At 35.7% G+C, this 19,815-nt stretch overlaps 1 long non-coding RNA gene across 1 annotated transcript in view; it reads right to left on the bottom strand.

Annotated features, from left to right (window-relative positions):
- Positions 1–19,815, bottom strand: part of LOC120590854 (uncharacterized) — a 155,318-nt gene that overhangs the window by 53,570 nt on the left and 81,933 nt on the right. The window contains exons 6-7 of the long non-coding RNA XR_005649783.1: positions 10,483–10,604; positions 8,388–8,443 (exon numbers count right to left, since the gene is read on the bottom strand). This is a non-coding gene — a long non-coding RNA (uncharacterized LOC120590854). The remainder of the gene's footprint in view (positions 1–8,387; positions 8,444–10,482; positions 10,605–19,815) is intronic.

Below are 19,815 nucleotides of genomic sequence, written 5' to 3'. Positions count from 1 at the left end.
TTTAGGTTTTGGGGATAGGTTTTATAAAATATAGCAATGTCTGACTTACATGTATTAATTTATTACTCTCATGCTTTCAATTATAATGGTTTATTTTGTTATTCTTTTTCTAGTTCGGAGTTTGATTTATTTGTGTTGAAATAATAAAAAAGTTTGAAGTCATGAATTTTGCTCTGAATGCAGCTCTATTCACACCATTGAGATTTCTCAAAGAAGGAGGCTCATTTGCATTAATTGCTAAAGCATTTGTAATCTCAGTTTTTTATTTCCTCTTGATTCAAGAGTCATTTATAAGTTTTTTTCAAATTCTGTTTTTTTTTATTATTTTATTTAACCATTGAAATATAATATTTTGGTTTTGTAGTCAGAATGTGTCCCAAAAGTGTTCTAGTTTGGGGGAAAAAATGTTAAAGGTTTTTGCAGACCAATACCTAATTAAATTTTATACATACTTCATAAGTATATTGAAAATATATGTATATATTTCCTAATTATTAATTTCGAATAGTGAAATATAACAAAGTTAGTTAATCATATTTAAAGCCACCAAATTTGTACTTGTTTTTGGCCCAGTTCACCTTAAACAAGATTATAACAAATAGAAACCACGCTGAACTTTTTCTTGCTCGAGACCTGCAAATGCAACAAGCTTTTCTATCCATGATTTATGAAGCCTTTTAAAATATGGCTGACTTACTATGAAAAAAAATGTCCTTTTACAGAAATGTATTAGATAATGTATCATTGAAAGCCAATTAGCCCTTTGTTCAGAAGATAAAGAGCCAAAATTGAGAATTGAGATTATGTAGACAAAGTACCTTAAACAATTCACCAAAACCAAACTTACTCATTCTTCCACATACAAAACATGATAGTCACTGTTTTCATCAATGAATTGCTTAAAGAGATAAGAGAAAGTTTAGAAAGATTTTTGTAAGATTTCAAGTTAACCTCTAGAGTAAAAGCCTAGAAAGGCAAAATCAGAATTTTACCCTTTCCTAACAGGTTTGGGCAGGGGGAACAACAATAAAAAACTAGAGGGTAGATTTGACTAATGCTAACTAGTCAATTGCAAAATGAAAAGAAGAGTTAGAGCCATGTGTGTATGTAATTATAAAACCTTCCAAATGGAGTTTTTTCCAGTTTTCAGATGTATCAATCACATATTTTTATGAAATAAATAGATTGGAATTTCAAGATATAGAGTTGTTTTCAGTTTTCTGAGCTTTTCAATGGATTGCACCTGTCTTTGGGAATACTTCCTGAAATAACTGGGCCATGTACTCACAGTACAATTGTAAAAACACAAGGAGGCAGGGACCCTCTGCCATGCATTGATGCAGTTGTGCTCTCTTAACTTTTCCAAGTTTCTTAGGAAAACCAAACCTACCATGTGACACTAGCCTTCATCTATCTGACAATGTGAGGTTTTAGGTGTCTTTCACTATAAGGATTACCAAAAGCTAAAAAACTGGACTTCCTAGGTTCAAATTCTAGTTCTGATGCTTCCTAGATAAATGATGTAATCTCTCTCCCTAAGGCTCCTATTCCTCAATTTGAAAATAGAGATGACGACGACAATGCCTCTCTCCAAGAATCATATGAGAGGATTCTTACAAAGCATTCACCACAAGCCTGACACTCAACAATATTACATACTGTTAGATAGTATTTTGTAAGCATCATATCTTGACTTAGCAAAATCCGTAAACAGAAATGGTTTTTACATGATTTCTTTAAAGCATTTCAATGACCTGGTCCTCAAGTTTTTCAGGAATAATCCATCCATGGCTTTTCATCAGTGAATAACCCAAATCAATTACAAAGAAGATCAATGGTGCCATGTTCCAACTATTGCAATTGTATACTATTCTAGAAAACTGATGTAAGGGCTTCACCTTTGAAGCACTGACCAAGTCAACTCAACCTTAAGTGTATAGTACAAAGAACTTTCCCTAATAAGACTGCTCATCAAAAATCTCCCTCCAGCTGACCTAAGAAAGATGGCATTTTGTAACTTATCTTACGCTGAAAAAACTCTGCATTTGGACTGCAAATTCCATGAAAGCCAAGAGCCTGTCTTTTTTTATGCTTTATCCAGAAACTAGAACAGTGCCTGGTTCATATTAAATGTATAATATATTTTTTATGGCAATATAATTGACAAATAACATTATATTAGTTGCAGGTATACAACATAATGATTCAAAATTTGTATATATTGTGAAATGATCACCACAATAAGTCTAGTTAACATCTATTATCGACATATATTTTTAAGCACATTATTATATAGGATATTAATAGTGAAATTATAGAAAGTACATTTTTTAATTCTTCAAATTTATAAAGAAATAAAAATTTACTATCATCCTGCCAAAGTTAGCTTAGCAGTCACAAAGGAAAACATCAAGTCTGATTTTCAGAAATTGTAATGAGCTTAAAACAGAAGCAGATATGCCTGGAGAGGCAGAGTAGCATAATGAAAACCCCAAAAAGTTGAAAGTCAGAACACCGGGGTTTTGGACCCAGTTTAGCTGCTAAACGAGTCACTTACTCTCCTTAAGCTTTAGTTTCCCGGTTTCTGAAGCAGCAGTTGCTGTGCCTATATCACAAAAAAGTTCAAATGAGACAAAAGATTATAAGGCTTTGAAACCTAGAAAGTACAATACAAATGAGTGTTTAAAAATGTAAAGCCTAAGAACTACATTCATTTCACCAAGCACATAAGGAATAAGATGAGTCATAATGGAAAACTGCAAGAAATATAAACGTTCAGTAAACTATTTTCTTAAGAGAAAAAATTCAAAAGTGTGTCTGAATAGCTGATGTTCATTGTTTGATATTCAGAAAGAACATCTAATGATATATGCTGTACTCACTGCTGGGAAAAGCCATTTTTTGTATACCTTTTCCTCCTCATTTTTGTACAAAATTAAACTTATTAATTGTCTTTACTTATAGAACAAGAAACAGTTCCACTGTTTACATTGTTCCTATCCTATCTTATCAACAGAGTCCAGAAAAATGTATGAAATATGCTGATGGAAGAATTTAAGAATCTCAGAAAACACATCTCCTATTATTCCATGTACAAACATAAAAGATTGCAGAAGAGAAAGGAAAAGAGGACACACATATAGTACACAAATTCCTTTTAGCATGTCTCTGACAAAGCAACTAGAAAAGAATATTAGTAAATTTTCACAGTTGTTTAAACTACTGAGATAGCCAGTGACACAACTGCTTTGTAAACTGCTTTCTTTCACTGGTTTGTTTAATGGAATATACTTCATAGTATCCTGTTACTTAGAAAATCTTTGGTTTAATGGGTAACCTATTGAGAAAATAAGCTATGGACAATGTGAGTAAATGTTTAGATCAGGGTACAGAATCTCTTGATCATGAATGTCTAAATGTTTTGTACTTTTATATATACATGTACAAACATGGCTATTAAGAAAACGCAAGATCCACGATTTGTGCTTTGGGAAATAATGCTCCCAGGGGGAGCGGGGTGGGGGGTGTGTATTTTCTTAATTTCAAATAGTAAAAATTTTATGTATCATTTCCTTCTGGCTAGTGTCAATTGTAGCAAACTTTCTTAATTCTGTTTCTTTTAAAACTCCAAATGTTGTTTCCTTTCATTATCTTTTCTGGAATTATCATCTTCTTCTCTACTTTAACATTTCCATCAGCACACAAACATTTTGTTGTTTCTTCTATTAAAAAAGTAAAAGTGCACAGACCTTGTGAACCCTTCCAACTATTACCTCATTTCTCTGCCTCTCTTTATACCAACCTATTCCAATACAGATTTGATCCTCACCGCTCCACTGAAACCATGCTCATGAATGCCACGGAGGATCTTCAGCTCTCCAAACACCGAGTTCAATTTTCAGTCTCATTTTACTCAACTGGTCATCAGCATCTGACACAGCTGCTTGCTCCTTTCTTTTAGAAATGTCTTCTTCACTTCACTTCCCATTCGATGGGCCACTATACTTTAGTTTTCTTTTCTGATGTTTCCTCTTCCTCCCAATATATGTACAACTGCCTACTTAACATTTCCACTTTGATGTCTAACAGGTATCTCAACCTAACATTTTCAGAAGAAAACTGACCCACCCTGCCACTCCAGAATTCCTTTCCCTTCAGTTTTTACCCATGTCAGTAAGTCAGAGTCCCAGTCGCCCATGCACTCAGGCTGAAAACATCAAAGATAACCCATGGCTCCTCCTGTTCCCTCAAACCCTATATCTCATTCTTCAGTTAGTACTCAGGGCCTATCTTCAGGATGTATCTAGACTCTAATCCCTTTTCACCATCTGCACTACCATCCATTTCAAGCCGCCATCATCACGAACCTGTCATTCCTTCCTAAGTAGTGGCCTTTCACTTTCATCTCCCTAAGGTCTGTTCTACACCCAGCAACCAGGGTCATCTTTTAAAAACATAAATCTGATCACATTACTTTCCTAATCATATTACTCCAATCTCATCCTATCACACACAGAATACGAATCTATTTTCTCTTGGTAATTCCCAAACTACATTCATATCTGTTGTTCAAATAATACCTCCTCAAAGAGGCTTTTCCTAGCAAACCCACTTAAAATAGCTCCTTTCCCTACCTCTATCTTCTTAAACATCAAAAGATAAGTGAAAATTTATCATCCTCAATATCCATATAACCCATAAATATATGAAAAGATGCAACCTCATTAGTAGTTGGGAAATGTAAATAAGACTATAATGAGAAACACTACTCAGCCAAAATGAATGGAATTAAAAGTCTCATAATACGAGTATTTGTCACCATGGACAACAATGGGAACTTTCACACACTACTGGTGAAGTGTAAATTGGTATAATTAATATAGAAAACTACTTAGCAGTTATCTATTAAAGTTAAAATTGGTTTAAAAAAAAACTTCTAAGTCCACCAATTCTATTCCAAGTTATATGACCAAGAGAAATATAGCTGTGTGTATATCAAAAGATAGGCACAAGAAATGGTTGTAGTAACAATATTTGTAATAGCAAAAACTAGAACCAAACTAAATATCTATCAACAGTATAAGAGGTAAATAAACTATGGCATATTCATATGATATAATGCTATTTACCAGTGTAATTGAATTAACTACAACTCTATCCAAAACCTGGGTGAATCTCAAACATAATTTTAAGCAAAAGAAGTTGACACAATAGTGCACAGTCTGTGATTCTAAATTTAAAAACAGGCAACATTAATTTATGGTTTTAGGAATCAGGAAGAGGATGAGGAAAACAATGTAGTAATATTTATGTTTCCACTACAAAGCAACTAATTCCACTGATTTTTCTTCATCTTAATTTTAACACTTCTCTATAACTAAAACTGTCTCCTGGCTTGATTGCAAAAAAGTATATCTCCATGGATGAGGAACAAAAGAGGGTGGGAGTAAAGCACGAACTGTGGCCCAGAGCAGAATGGTTCATCTTGGAGTACTCATTTGCATTCGGCCTGTAGGCTAGGAAGCTAGCATTTTCAACAGAAAACAATTCCATGGCCCTCCCAGCTTGGCCTCTTCCTGGAGCCCTCTCAGAATTCCTCCTTCCTTGCTGCTGCCCTTCTTCTGCGCCACAGAGGGCTACATAGCTGAGATGGGGCAAATTATTTCAGAGTTACATTTAGTTAGTAAAGAGCTCTGCTGTATTTGGTAATAAAAAGCACTTTGGAAATATATGTGATTGTTGTTGCATTAGAAGTAAATGTAGGATAACAATAAATCCATTAATGAGTGTTTCTGCTAAATGCTTTCTCAGATAGTCATTCAGAGACACATTTAAAGACACAAAATATAGAAGATCCAATGGAGTGTTCCTGATAAGAAATACTTTAAGTGTCCAACTAGTGCTAATCACGGAAAACCATCAGAAAACTGTAATTTCTAAAACAAGCAAAACTCAAATCCATCCCTCAAGGACAATAGCCTAAAGGCTTGCTGAAGACATCATTTTAGAGACTTCCAAATTTCTTGCTTGTATTTATCCAAGCAAAAGTCATGATAACAACTTGATCTTAGTTTGTCACCAGCCTAGATTTGAAAAAACTGGAGTTTTTTGTTACTCTCTTAAATCTGTAACACCATGTCAAAGTCTATTATTTCAAATTAGGGTTGGTATGATTGCAGAAATTACAGTGTACATTTTAACATTAACAAGATATCATGTTTTATTAAAAATCCTTTAGCTTTTATAAGTGATACATAGGCTCAGCCTTTGCATATGGTGAAACACTACTTTTCCGTCAAAGAGTGAGACCTAGCTGTAAACCACTAAAGACATTGAGCACATAATAGGCACCCAATGAATGTTAGTTGTCTTCCCTTTTCCCTGAGGGCTTACCTTGTTCTCTCAAATTTATTTAATCCAGTCTGAAAAGAAAAATAATAACAACAGTAGGTATCTTTCAGTTGGTGTTTAGTATGTGTGGTAATTGTGGAAACCACTATATATTAAATACTCTCTAATTTGTACAACAGCTCTACGGGAGTAGATTGTATTATTATTCTCATTCTACTTAAGAGGTTGAGAAATTTGCCCACCATTTAAATAGCAAGTTTTTAAAAGGAGGATCACCTCCTCTCCCAAACTGGTCAGAAGGGAATATTCAGAGATTTCTTCTGATACATTGTAATAAATACACAAGATTGAAGATTGCTAGTTCTAAACTGTGCACTCTGTGTGTTTTACTCAAGTCCTGAAACAATCAATTTGTTGAAGAAAACTTGTCAGCTCTTTCTGATTACAGAATTTATCTTTCAGGATTCTGTATTCGTGTTAGACTCACAGAGGTAAGGTTTGGAAAACTCCTTTTGGTTTTCTGAGCAAACTGGTTATTTTACTTTGTTAAGGGCAAATGTGTAGCCTTAATTTACGTAAGCCCTCATAGGGAGCCCTATAAATATGTGCCATATGCCTTAGAGTAGCAGAACTCTCAGGATGTTGTCGAGGCCAAGTAGAATCATATCAAGAAGGCCTTAAGAGTTCATTCAGTTCTTCTCATCCTTGAAAATGAGTTTAAATTACCTTATTAGTGAATATTGCTATATGATTCCTGATTGCTCTACCATGTGGAGATTACATGATGTTTCATTAATTACTTCCAGCTATCTATTAAATTTTCTGATAAAGCAAAGTGATTTTATGGGATCATTTTTCATAATGAAAGAAAATGTCAGTCTCCAAAATAGGTTCCATTCATTCCTAACCTTTTACCTTCACTCATGCTATGGCCCTTGTTGGAAGAGCCACGCCCCAATCTAATTATAATCTTTCTTCAAGGGCTAATCAGATTTTGCATCTGCAGCCATCACTGCCCTCTATCCATCTATTGCTTTCTTAATTACATACATTTTTTGGTTCCCCTCAAGGCCTCTCAGTGTCCTGCATATAATGGTACTCAAAACATATTGTTGCTAATATGTCATTTATGGTCTGTAGTACACAGGTTAGTACTGAATCATTTGTTGTTTTACATTGTTCTCCTGTAAGTAAAAAGTGTTAGTCTAGTATATTTAACTGAATTACATGTTCCTTAAGGGTAGAAACCAAGTGGTATACTTCTTTATTATCAAACACTGTAACTAACACATAAATAAGAACACAGTAAGTACTGGGTAAATAGAACCCTAGAATTGCTCAGTGTGCCACCCACTCACACATACACTCTAAACACTGTGAAGCCTAAACGAGATGATTTATGCAAAGTTTGTTAAATAATAAGCTCTTAGCAAAAGAGCACTTACCAAATACACACATGTGCTCAATTTTTATTTAACCAAAGACTATCGTCTTCATTCGAAACACACATCAGGATGACAAAAATGCAAAACACGAAAAAGCATTTTGCAAAATGCAAAAGACAAAAAACTACACATGTTGCTTACTGGATTGGGAGAGTGTAGAAAAGAGGCACTTTCATATGCTAGGAGGAATAAAAAAATCAATATAACCTTTTTGGAGGGAAATTTGTCAGTCCAAAGTGATTCCATAAATAATCATCATTTTCTTAGGTCTTTTAATGTTTTAAATTCAAACTTTTTCCCATAATAAATAGACCCATATTACTTTTTAACATTTTTATTGTTTTACATTTATTAAACACGATGAAGTTAATGATCAGTGACAAAATATCTCAAAAATAAGCCCAAATAGAGCAAACATGTCTTACACTAAGTAACCCATTGGCAGTTGCTACATTTTTGTTCTAGGACTTTTTATTAACTTGTATTAAATTTAAGCTCCATATTGAAAATACTAAGACACTACTATAGTGGTTAAGAGCACAGACGCTAGAGCCAGATTACTTATATTCAAGTCCTAGTTCTGCCACTTACCAGCTTTATGACTTCAGGCAGGTGACTTAACCATTTCCACGCTTCAGTCTTGTTATCTGTAAAATGGGGATAGCAGTAATACCAATTTAGGACTGCAGTGAGGATTAAATATATTTCATGGGTATACAGCACATAGAGCAGTGTTGTGAAGTGCGTTGCAAGGATTTATTATTATTATCACTATTAACTGAGCACTGATTATGTGCTAGGGGCTGAGGATTTAATGGTGAAAAGTTCATGAAGCTTACATTCTAATGGAAAAAATTATATAGGTTGTTGACTAAATCAATAAATACACATATTCTTAAAATTATGATAGATATCCTAATAGAGGTTCCTAATATAAAAACTATGGTTAATACGAGATATCCTACTAGAAAAACTATGGTTAATATGAGAACTAGTAAAGGAAGTACTATGGGGAACCAGAACAAGTCACTACAAGATGTGTCTCTGTGCATGCAGATTGTTTCAAGCTAAAAGAAATTTTAGCTGCAGGCTCAAGAGAAACTTCTGCCCTCCCCACTTAACTACCTAGAAGAATTTGATTTAGAGACCTTGCCCATAAGGGATTATCAGAGATAACTTCTTTTGACCTAGCTATAGGGCAGAGCAAACTTCTATTTACTAAAGTTCTGTTCTTATCATCCTGCAATGACATTTTAAAGCCCCCAAGGCACTTTACTTCATCCCTAGCTCAGAATGTCTTACATACTGTTCCTCTTCTATCTCTGAACCTCTCCTGCATGTGAGGTCTGACTCTCTCATGTATGCAGGGTTCTCATACATATCTATGTATTAAATTTGGTTATTTTCTTTTGCTAATCTTTCTCCTGTCTATTTTATTAAACCAGTCAGAAGAACTTTAATAGAGAAAAGTTTGATCCTCCTCCATAGTACTAATGTTCATTAGCAATTGGCAATCATGAAGAATTATCCAAGGATCAATGTGAAGGAAATACTTGGGAAGAACATATACAGAGGCACATTCAATAAACTGTAGAAAACAGAAGGTGGCCCAAGACTAGTGAGTGATGGAGGAGTGTCACAGATGAGACTGAAGAGGTTGGCAGGGGTGAAGAGGGCAGAGCCATGTGGACCATGTTAGAGATCTGGGTTATTGTCAAAGTTCATCTGAAAGCCAATAAAGAGTTTTCGGCAGGGACGTGATGTAATTAAATTTATATCTAAAATGAAAATCACTCCGGCTGGAAAATTATGTAGAAGAGCTTGAGTTCGTATACACACAAACGAAGACACAAGAACAATAAAAAAATAAAATCTTCACACCTGGAGAAATTCAACCTCACATTCTGCTTTTTATATAATTAAAATACTATAAATTACATATTGCATATGAATGTATTATGTACTATACATTTCTGTATACATTATATATTTATACATATCTATGACTGTGCAGGTTTACACTACACACAGTATAAAGCTATTCTATACCCAATTCCACTGTTCAGGGTGCTTCCCTCACATCTCGAACAAGCAATTCTTGGACACAAGCAGTGTATCTGAGAATTCAACTTAATTATGATACTGTCAAACTGGAGATAGCATCAGATTCCACAGGTTAAGGGTTCAGTCCTACAAGACTGCTTATCCCTCCCCGCCCTAAACTTCAGACAGGAGTTGTAAGTCCAGGTTGTTACCTGTGCTTCTGACTGACCAGTTAGTGATAGATTGGAGGTTTCCATGACCCCCTCCTCAAGTTTGATTAATTTGCTAGTGTGGCTCACGGAACTCAGAAAAACATTTTACTTACTAGATTACCCATTAATTATATAGGGATATAATTCAGAAACAGCCGAATGGAAGAGATCGTAGGGCAACAAATGGGGAAAGGGTGTGGAGCTTCCATGCCTTCTCTATAAGCACTTCAGTCTCCCCAGAGCTTCACGTGTTTACCAACTTGGAAACTCTCTGAACTCTCTCCTTTGCTTTTTTTTTTTTTTTACGGAGGCTTCGTTACATAGGCATGATTGTTACATTATCGCCTATTGGTGACTCATCTCAATCTCCAGCCCCTCTCCCATCTCCAGAGTTTAGGAAATGAGACTGAAAGTTCCAACCCTCTACTCACATGGTTGGTTCTCCTGGAAACCAGCCCCATCCTTATGTGCTTCCAAAAGACACCTCATTCACATACCAAAAGATACCTTCATTACTCTCCTTACTCAGAAAATTCCAAGGGTTACAGGAGCTCTGTGCCAGAAATAGAATAAAGAACAAATATATATTTATTATAAATCACAATTTCACACATGGTAAACTAAGTACTCTAATTTAATAAATTTACAAGTTAAATTCATTTCTAGGAATTGTTGCCTTGCATGTTGACTTTGAATTAAGATGTAACTGTTTTGTTAAATATTGTTCGCTGTGCATTGTTTATAAAGAAAAAACATATAATAATATAATTATCTATATATTGGAGATTGGTAAAATAAACTTTGATATATATAGACATTGGACTACTAAGCAGCCATAAAGTGAATGATGTAGATCTATATAGACTGAAATAAAATAGTGTTAAAAATATTCTTAAGGGGAAAAACAAGTTCTAGGAACATACAATTAGTAATAAAAAAAGATTTTGTGAAAATAAAAAGTACATATGGATAAAGGTATAAAAACATAAATGTTTATCTAGAACTAAAAGTATACACATCAAACTGTTAACATTGATTATTCCTTGAATAGTAGGGTTAGGGGAAAGGTGAGCATTTATTTCTTTACTTTAGATGTTTTTTATTGTTTGAATTCTTTATAATGAATATCTGTCAATTTGCTATCAAAGGCAAGCAATAAAAATATAAAATAAAATACAGGCTTAACTTAAAATTTTCACAACAAAAGTAATTTATAGCATAATAAAGAACTGAAGTAAGACATATGTCAATGAAAGAACATCCAGCCTTAGAAAGAGTCCTGCAAGAGTTTATTTGAGTCAAACTGATGACAAGTGCCAGGAGGCAAAAATCTCAATGGACTGAGAAAATGCTCCAGAGAATGGCGGTTTTACAGTTCATTTTATACATTAGAATCAAAGGAGGAGACATAAGGAAGGTAACATGAAAGTCACTGGTGGTAGATTAGGGAGGTGGGGGAAAGTAAAGTGGGGAACCTCTGATAAAAAGTAAAACGGAGAGACACATTTCTTTTACACTGGTGAGCACAGGAGAGTTAACATTTACAGCACACAGAGATTGTATGTGGGCAGGAGATAACAATGAAGGGTTCTGTGGTCTCCTGCTCTAATGCCTGGGGTTGTGCCTTCGAGGGGTCTAGAGAAAAAAATTACTCTGACCTCTCAAAGGTATATTATCCTAGATGCACAAAGACAACAACAATTTCAAAAGTAAAGACTGACCTTTGACAAGGAAGCTATAGGCCTAGGAAGTGACTACCCATCATGATCTGCTCTTAGTTAGGAATTTTTACATTTAGACCACCTTGTGTGGTTACTTTGGTCTCTGGGTTTGTAAGGCCCACTACGCAGGCCTCCCCTGAGCTTGTCAGGTTTACTAAGTGGCCTCTTTTTCGTCCACACTTAAGTAGTAAGTGAAGTGAAAAGAAGATCGATCTACACTATTTATAATTTTTTAAATAGTGGCATATAATTAAGGTGTTTCCTATTACATGCTGGCAGGCAGAATTAAGGGATCTCTGTTAACTATTATTGATCAGGTAATACAACTGATGTCAGACTAATATATAATCTATGGGAGGTGGTTTATATTCTACAATGGTTTCATCTTCCTTAGCAATCCTCTCACCTGCTCCAACTTATCTTTTCAAGAATACATAGATATTAAAAGACTTTGATCAGAGTAGATGTAGAAATGGCAAATCTACAGATATCCTATACCTGTCCACAAGCGTCTGAAGAAAATCATGAAACTTCATTAACATCTCTTATAATTAGAGGGACTAGCTAATTATATCATATTATTAAGATGTAGTCAACAGAGACATGAAAAGTTAAAGCCACCTTATTCATCATGATTCATTAATATGATTCAGCTGAATGACAGATCCCAAAATACCAGTCTGCCATTCAACAGTTTTAAGATAGCTACTTGAAAATTGTACCAAAAAAAATTTTGGTATTATCTCAATGAATCCACCATATTACAGACCAGCATTATTAAAAATATGTTCTCCAGAACACTAATTCTGAAGGCATTTAATAGGTGTCACATGTTTTTAAAAGAGGTATAGGTTATTGATTAAATAAACTTCAAAAATGCTGAGGAAATGAAGTTTTTTTTTATTGGATTTCTTGGAGTCATTAATGTGAACTATGAATCTTCAAGATATTGAAATAATGAGTAGTATTTTTAAGTTCTAAATTCATTTTTCCAGGGAATCTGTTTGTTGGTAATATATTAAGAGTATTTTAAAGGACAATTGTACTTTTGGAACCACTGACGTAGCCCCATGTTCAATCTAAGTGTGGTGTTTTATGCTATGAAGCAAGTGTAGCTGCCTTCTTACTCTACTCATTTAAAAGACTTGTATAATCCTCTAAAATGAAATTTTGCCATGTTGTTTCTCCCTCTAATAAATATTTTTCTCTTCATACTATTAGAAAGTTATAGAGTACATCTAAGGCTAAACTTCAGAGGAAGTCAAAGTATACTGAATTTTTCATTAATCTCCCTCACACTTTCTACCCTCAAGCTTAGGGTGAAGCATGCACATGAATAAAGTCTGGTCTTGGCTACAGCAAATTTGGTTTGATGGATTTTAATACATAAGGCCTGGGTCTTCAATGTGATAGCGGCCGATTACCCCTCAACCTTCAGTTCATCACTGACAAATTTCTTAACTAAGATTTTACTCACTTGTAAAATATAAACTTACACTAATAACTAGGTAACCTATATTGAATTACAATAATTTTTTTTTTAATTTCTAGAAAAAAGTTGGCAACACATATTTGAAAGTCTTAAAAATGTTTCTTTCCATTGATTACCATTTGATTCCAGTTTTAGAAATTGATCACCAAAATATGTATAATGGTTATAAGACACATTATTCATTAGTTACAAAAAATTATACATTCATACAAGAGAAACTTATTTAGAACTTTAAAATAATGTTATAGAAAAATATTAACATGAACAAATGCACATATCCATATGCATGCATTTTTAAAAAGCAGAAATATATACCTAAATACATAGATACATACATACTTGTGTAAACTTGTATTTGTATAGATTATCCTGAGTGATACCTAAACTGAAAAGAGTAGTTGTACCTGGCTGGATTGGTGAACTGGGAGACTGAGGAATAGGGGCAAGAAAGAGACTTAACCGTCTACTTTCCTCTGTATTGCTTGAATCATTTACCGTAAGTTAAAATAGGAAAAGTAGATAAGCAGATAGAAAGATGAAGGAAGGGAGAGAGTGAGGAGGAAGGAAGGGACTCTGTGATGGTATAAGTTATGAAACAAAATGTGTCTTTAATCTTGTATATAGCCCCAAGTAACCAACTCATGATCCTGATAGTTTAAGCACAAGTTTGATAATTGTTATTCGAATTCTCTAGAGTTTCATTTTAAATCTTGCTTACTTTTTCTGTCAGTTTCTAAAAGAATGTTAATTTGAATTTTCTCATATTTTTAGTGATTTCTATTCTACCTTAGGTAATTTGACACTGGTGCTCATAAAAGCTATTGAGAGGTAAACTTCTTGTTGGTTTGAACTTTTTATCAACATGATATATATTGCTTTTTCCTTTTAAATAGTTTTAGTCTTGAATTCTATTTTGTCTAATATTGCTACAGTAGCTTTTCTTATCAATATTGTTGTTATTAATATTTGCTTAGAATATCTTTTCTCATCCACATATTTTCATCTTTCTTGGGTCATTTCATTTCTCTCATAAAAATGTATAGCTGGATATTAACTTTTCCAAGTTGTAGTTCTGTTTTTTAATAGTGTTATTTAAACCATTTATATTTATTTCTTATACTTTTGATTTGTGCTAATCATCTTTTTTTCTGTGGATTATGTTTACAGCGCTTCATTATTTATTCTTTAATAAATTGAATTGATTATATCTATTTTACATATTATTTTTATTCCGTGTTTTTCCTTTAATTGGTGGAAGTTATATCTCCTTTTTTGTTATTTGAGTTTTATTCAAATTTTTAAGAGACATTTAAAGTTATGTGATATTTATATAAAACTTATGTTTATATATTGAAGCCTAGCTTTAATCAATACTTATAACCTCCTGTCTTCTCCCCATTCCTCTGAGCTCCCACAATATTAAAATTACGTGCAATCTTAGTTCTTAATTTTATGTAGTAATAGTCAATTAAATAATTAATACTGTTATAAATTATGCTTATATTTTTATCAGTATTGCTTCCATATCTTTCTTTTGAGTTCATTTTTAATATTGCTGAGGTATATTCTCTATTAAATTATTCCGTGTAATATTCACAAGTGATATATTTTTAGTGTTTTGTTGTTTAAAATGTCCTATTTAACCTTCATACTTGAACAACAGGTTGGAATAGTACAGAATACTATTGTCTCACAGCTCTCTGAAAATGCTAATTCTACACATTCCAAAGTCTCCTCTTAGTGACTCTATTAATTATGTATCTTGGGATATCTTTTTTGTAAAATGTAATGTAAATGTAATTTCTTTCATGATAATCGGTGTTCTCTAACATCCTGATTTGGGGTTGTAAGGTCATCATTTATTAGCCCTTTCCTTTCAGCCTGTCTGTGACCATAGCTTGACTCCAATGACTAAACTGGAGTCCTGGGCACAGGGGCTCCTCACTCCTTGTGGGCTTCACTCACCACCTGAGATTTTGCCCTGCCTCTCACATTTGCAGCTATTATCTGGAGGGAGGAGGAAGCTGCTCATCTCCAGGATGCTTTCACAGCAACTCTGGACCAGGCCCCTCCTGTCCCTACCCACTGCCTCCCAGTCCAGTGCTCCCCTGGGGCCAGCTTCCCCTCCTCATCACCCCATCCTGTACCTATTTTGGGCTGTGGATTCCTCCTTCAATCTAATCTCATCTAAACTCAAATTTTCAAAGATTCCTCATAAATTTTGACCCACTGATGCTATCTCTTTTCTTTACATATATTTAAAATTCTTTTCTGTTCATTCTAAGGACTTGAGGGGATAAAAAGCGGTAGGAGGGAAAGAATGTAAATTTGCTTAATCAGCCCCTTTGGCCTAATCTCCAACCTTACTAACATTTTTTAAGTTACACACACGCACACATGCACACACACACACACACACACACTCTCCATATTTAATGCTATATCTAAATAAAGTATTAGGTCTGACTGCTCACTCTCACAAATGGTAAACCACATTATTTCCATGACATGCTTAGAATAGGCAAACTTTCCTAGCAATCTTTCCACCAAAAAGTAGTTCCCTGAATTTATTTTTTCTCTCTTTTAGAAAGGATATTTAGATTACCTGATAAGAAACTGCTGCTTCCTGGTTTGGTAACCCTGTGTTACTTCTGTCCACTTCTTTGCCTCTTTCCTTCTCTCCCTCCACTGGCTTTGTCAGGCCAGCCTTGTTGAGTCTCACAGTCTGCACAGGACTCTCATGGGATTTTGAGTTCAGTATGTTTTAAGGTTCCTTTCTTTTCTCAAAATTCAAACTTTGAAATTTGCATTTAGATGAAGTTACACAGACCCTGTGTCAGAGGCCACAAGTACACACCCAGGGCCAAATAGACCAGACTATAAAAATGTGGTCCGCTCAATTTACCACCATGTGCATGCCACCAAGACAGCCATAGACACGTCACATCAGTCAACCTTTCAGAGAAAATGTCTGTGGAGCATTAGTAAGTTCTGTGCAGAGATATAGATGCTTGTGCCTTGGGCTGAACCTTTCTTTGGTCTCCAAAATAAATTTGCTTATGACTGCTGAATATTTTCCCCGACTGTAATATGAGCAAACAAAAATGTATCAGTAAGTAAATACATAGTGAAAGACAATCTAGTATAGTGATTAAAAGCCCAGACTCTGGTTGAATTCGGATTCTTCTATTTATCAAATGTATAATCTTTGCCAAATAACTTAAACTCTCTGTATCTTGGTTTCCACATCTATAAAATGGGGACGATAATAGTACGTAATTCTGAGAATTGTTATGAAGATTAAATAACTTATACAACCTAGAACGGTACTTGGCACACGTGAGTATCTGCTAATATTATTAGCAATTGCTGCTACCATGCTCAGAAGAATAGACTAATCTGTGATTCTATTTTTGGAAGGAGAGCTTTGCAGCCTCATTTGAGGATGCATTTGTTTGCATGTCACATTTGAGGATGCATTTGTTTGCACTGCAACAGGTCGATAGTCCCTCTTGGCACTTTTCTCACTTTCCACAGGGAGATTATAAGAATGGCAACTCTGCAGAGCAGACTACACAAAGGGTGTGGAGATGACAAGTCACTGTCAGACTAGTGGGCTGGTGCCCAGGTGCCCTCAGGAGAAGTGTGACTGTCTTTCAGATCTCTTAAGAAAGTCCAGAACAACTCCCTGCAGCTCGGCAAACTCATCAGCCCACATCTGCTTTGGGAATCAAGTGGCCCATAAGCACAGAGCTGCTGTGTCTCACACACTCTCCAGGTACAACCCAAAGAGCCAGGCCCCACTGCTCGGCCAGCCTGCTGCTGTCTGGATCATGTGCAGGATCAGGTACTGCAGCTTTAGGCTCTGCAAATGGCAAATGGCCATAGGCCTGTTCAAGTAATACTCAGCTTCTGGATAGAGAGTACCCCTTAATCAGTTCTAGGGGTCCAGGCTGACTAGAATTAATTGTGAAGACACTCTCACTGCCAAGGCCCTGCCAAGAAGTCTCTTTTCAGTCCCTTATCTTTAGCCAGTATCCACTGGATGCAGAATGTCAGCTTAAGTGTTTGGGGCAGATAGGGAGGGGCTATTAGAAAGGAGTTAAAGATGGTGTGGCTCTTGGGTTGTAGAAAAGAATAGGATCTGCTTATGGCTCTTGGGGTGGAAACAGAGGAAGCAAACAGATAAAAAGTTTCCCCCCTTCTTTCCATATTGACCGGATGGATTATAGTTTGAGCAAATATTTCCTTGGCTTTCCCCCTCCCTCTTGCATTGATATTGTGGCTCACAGTCTCATTTAAGGATGCATTCGTTTGCATGTCACATTAATGCAACGGGTCTATTTACTAAATCCTAGAAATCAATAGTCTAGTTTGAAGACGTGGCCCCTGCCTTGCTTTCCTGGAGATGGTCTCTGAAAGCATGGGGACGCATCGTGCACACACACATAGCTCCGTCATTTCTTTGACCATCAGCAGAAAGGCAAAATCCTAACTAAACCAGGTGAGACTGTAAAAACATCTCTAAAGAAAATGCTTGTCATCAGAGTATGGCAGGGCCAGACTAAGACATGTGGGTACTCCAGAGACTAATAATTTACTGCCTCAGCCAATAGATATTCATTAAAATCTTGACAAAAGAACACCTGTGGGATGAATTAAGCGGGGGTGGGGGGGGGATCACTGTGGCAGCTTTACACCTCTCTGCTGCCCCAGCACTTCCCCTCTTGCCTCAAACTTGCACACCTACCTCAGTAGAACAAAAGCTCTGCAATTAACCAAATCTACACTCTTTAGAAGGCAGTTTAGAAACTTAAGGCCCTTAGGTTCCTTATGTCCCTCCTCCACTGGGAGCACTATACCAAATTATTTCAACAATTCAACCAAAATAATTCTCACCCAGAAGGGAATTCTGGTCAATACAAATTTCCCCATCTCATTACATTTCCAGGGATGCTTTTGTGCCTTTTATATAACAGTGCCCCCAGACAGCTCTGCAGCCCTGGGTAGTGCAAAATGGGAACCAGGTGGAAAGAAGAAGCAGGGGGTGGAAGGGAAACTGTGTCCTCAACTTCAGGGCAGGCTTTGTGGTAAGGAAGGCCAGAGGGACCTGTCCTGTCAGCATGGGGCCATTTTCTCAAACGAATCCAAACAAAAACTTTAAGGGTCTAGGGACAAAGACATCAAGAACGTGAAGTCATGGTGAAGTGCCAGCATCATTCATATGGAATACCATTCACATGATTTACAGCGATTTAGTTTCCAGTTTTCTCTCTGCTTTCCTCCCTTTGTAAGCTCCTTCCTTCACAGAACACTTGAGTTGGTCTCACAGAAAAGTCATGGGCTCCATTAGCTAAAGCAGTGCTGTCCCACAGAAACTATAAGAGCCACATAATGTAATTTTAAATTTTCCAATAGCCACTTTTAAACAGTAAAAATAATTAGGTAAAATTTAATATCTTTTAACCCAATGTATCCAAAACAGCATCATTTCAACATATAAATAATATTAAAATTTATTAATTTTGTTCTTACTATGTATTGGACAATGCGGTTATTGAAGTTCTTAGCCTCATGGAAAGATGAGTCCTTATTCTCAGGGAGTTTTCAGTCTGAAGAGACAGTGGCAGTCTGAAGACCATCTGCCTGTGAGTTAGCGTCATCCGAAGGCTTATCCAGAAAAAAAAAAAAAGGTTGTCTGCTTTAGTGATCAGAGGTCGAGGCTCTAAAGTCAGACCTAGAACCTCAACTCTACCTCTTACTGGTGGTGTCACTTTGGACAAGTTCTAGTTTCTTGATGTCATGGGGTTGTTTTGAGGCTTGGCCCTCATAAGCATAGAGTAATATTAGCTATAATTACATAAATTGTGAGATATTTATTATCATTGATATTTTTATTAAGAATTTGTCATGGTCTCTCATCTCCAGATCCCTGAAAAGAAAGATTTCTAATTTATCAGTGGCTGACAAAGCCCTATGATGAGACAGAAAGAGAGAGAGAGAAAGTTAACTACTTAGTTAGTTAGTTGAGTGGGGAAAGATAAAGTGGAAATGGAAAAAATGAAGCCAGCATAGGGGAACAGGCATTCTCTGTAGACAGAGACCCAGACACTGGATCTATCCTATTCTATGTCTGAAGACATTACAAAATGGATGAATTCAGGGTTAAATAAGTGCGGACACTTCCTGACTGCCATATGGCTGGTATGCAGGGACCAGAGTGACCAGAGCCCCTTCTGGGCACATTAGTTCAGAGTACAATTCCATAGGTTATGGAGAAGGAAGGAAGCGAGCAAAAGAGCAGAGGTCTGCAAGAATAACCCAAGCTCCTCCTGTCTAGGAAAGCGGAGTGGTCCTCATACTACATCTTCCTTTTCCCCATCAGAATTTCCTAGTCACAGTATCTGTTCTCAAACTATGTGATAAAAAGATAGTATAAATCAGGACATCAATGGAGGGAAACACAAAGTCTCTGAGGTTGCAGGACCTCAGTCTAATCTCCTATCTAACCCCCCAAAACCCAACTCTTATATGTCTCAACAGGCCGTTTT

Source organism: Pteropus medius, unplaced genomic scaffold (assembly GCF_902729225.1).
Source record: "Pteropus medius unplaced genomic scaffold, Ma_sr-lr_union100, whole genome shotgun sequence".
Classification (NCBI taxonomy): domain Eukaryota; kingdom Metazoa; phylum Chordata; class Mammalia; order Chiroptera; family Pteropodidae; genus Pteropus; species Pteropus medius.
Note: the sequence above shows the minus strand (reverse complement) of the source record. Positions and strands in the feature narration are given on the sequence as shown.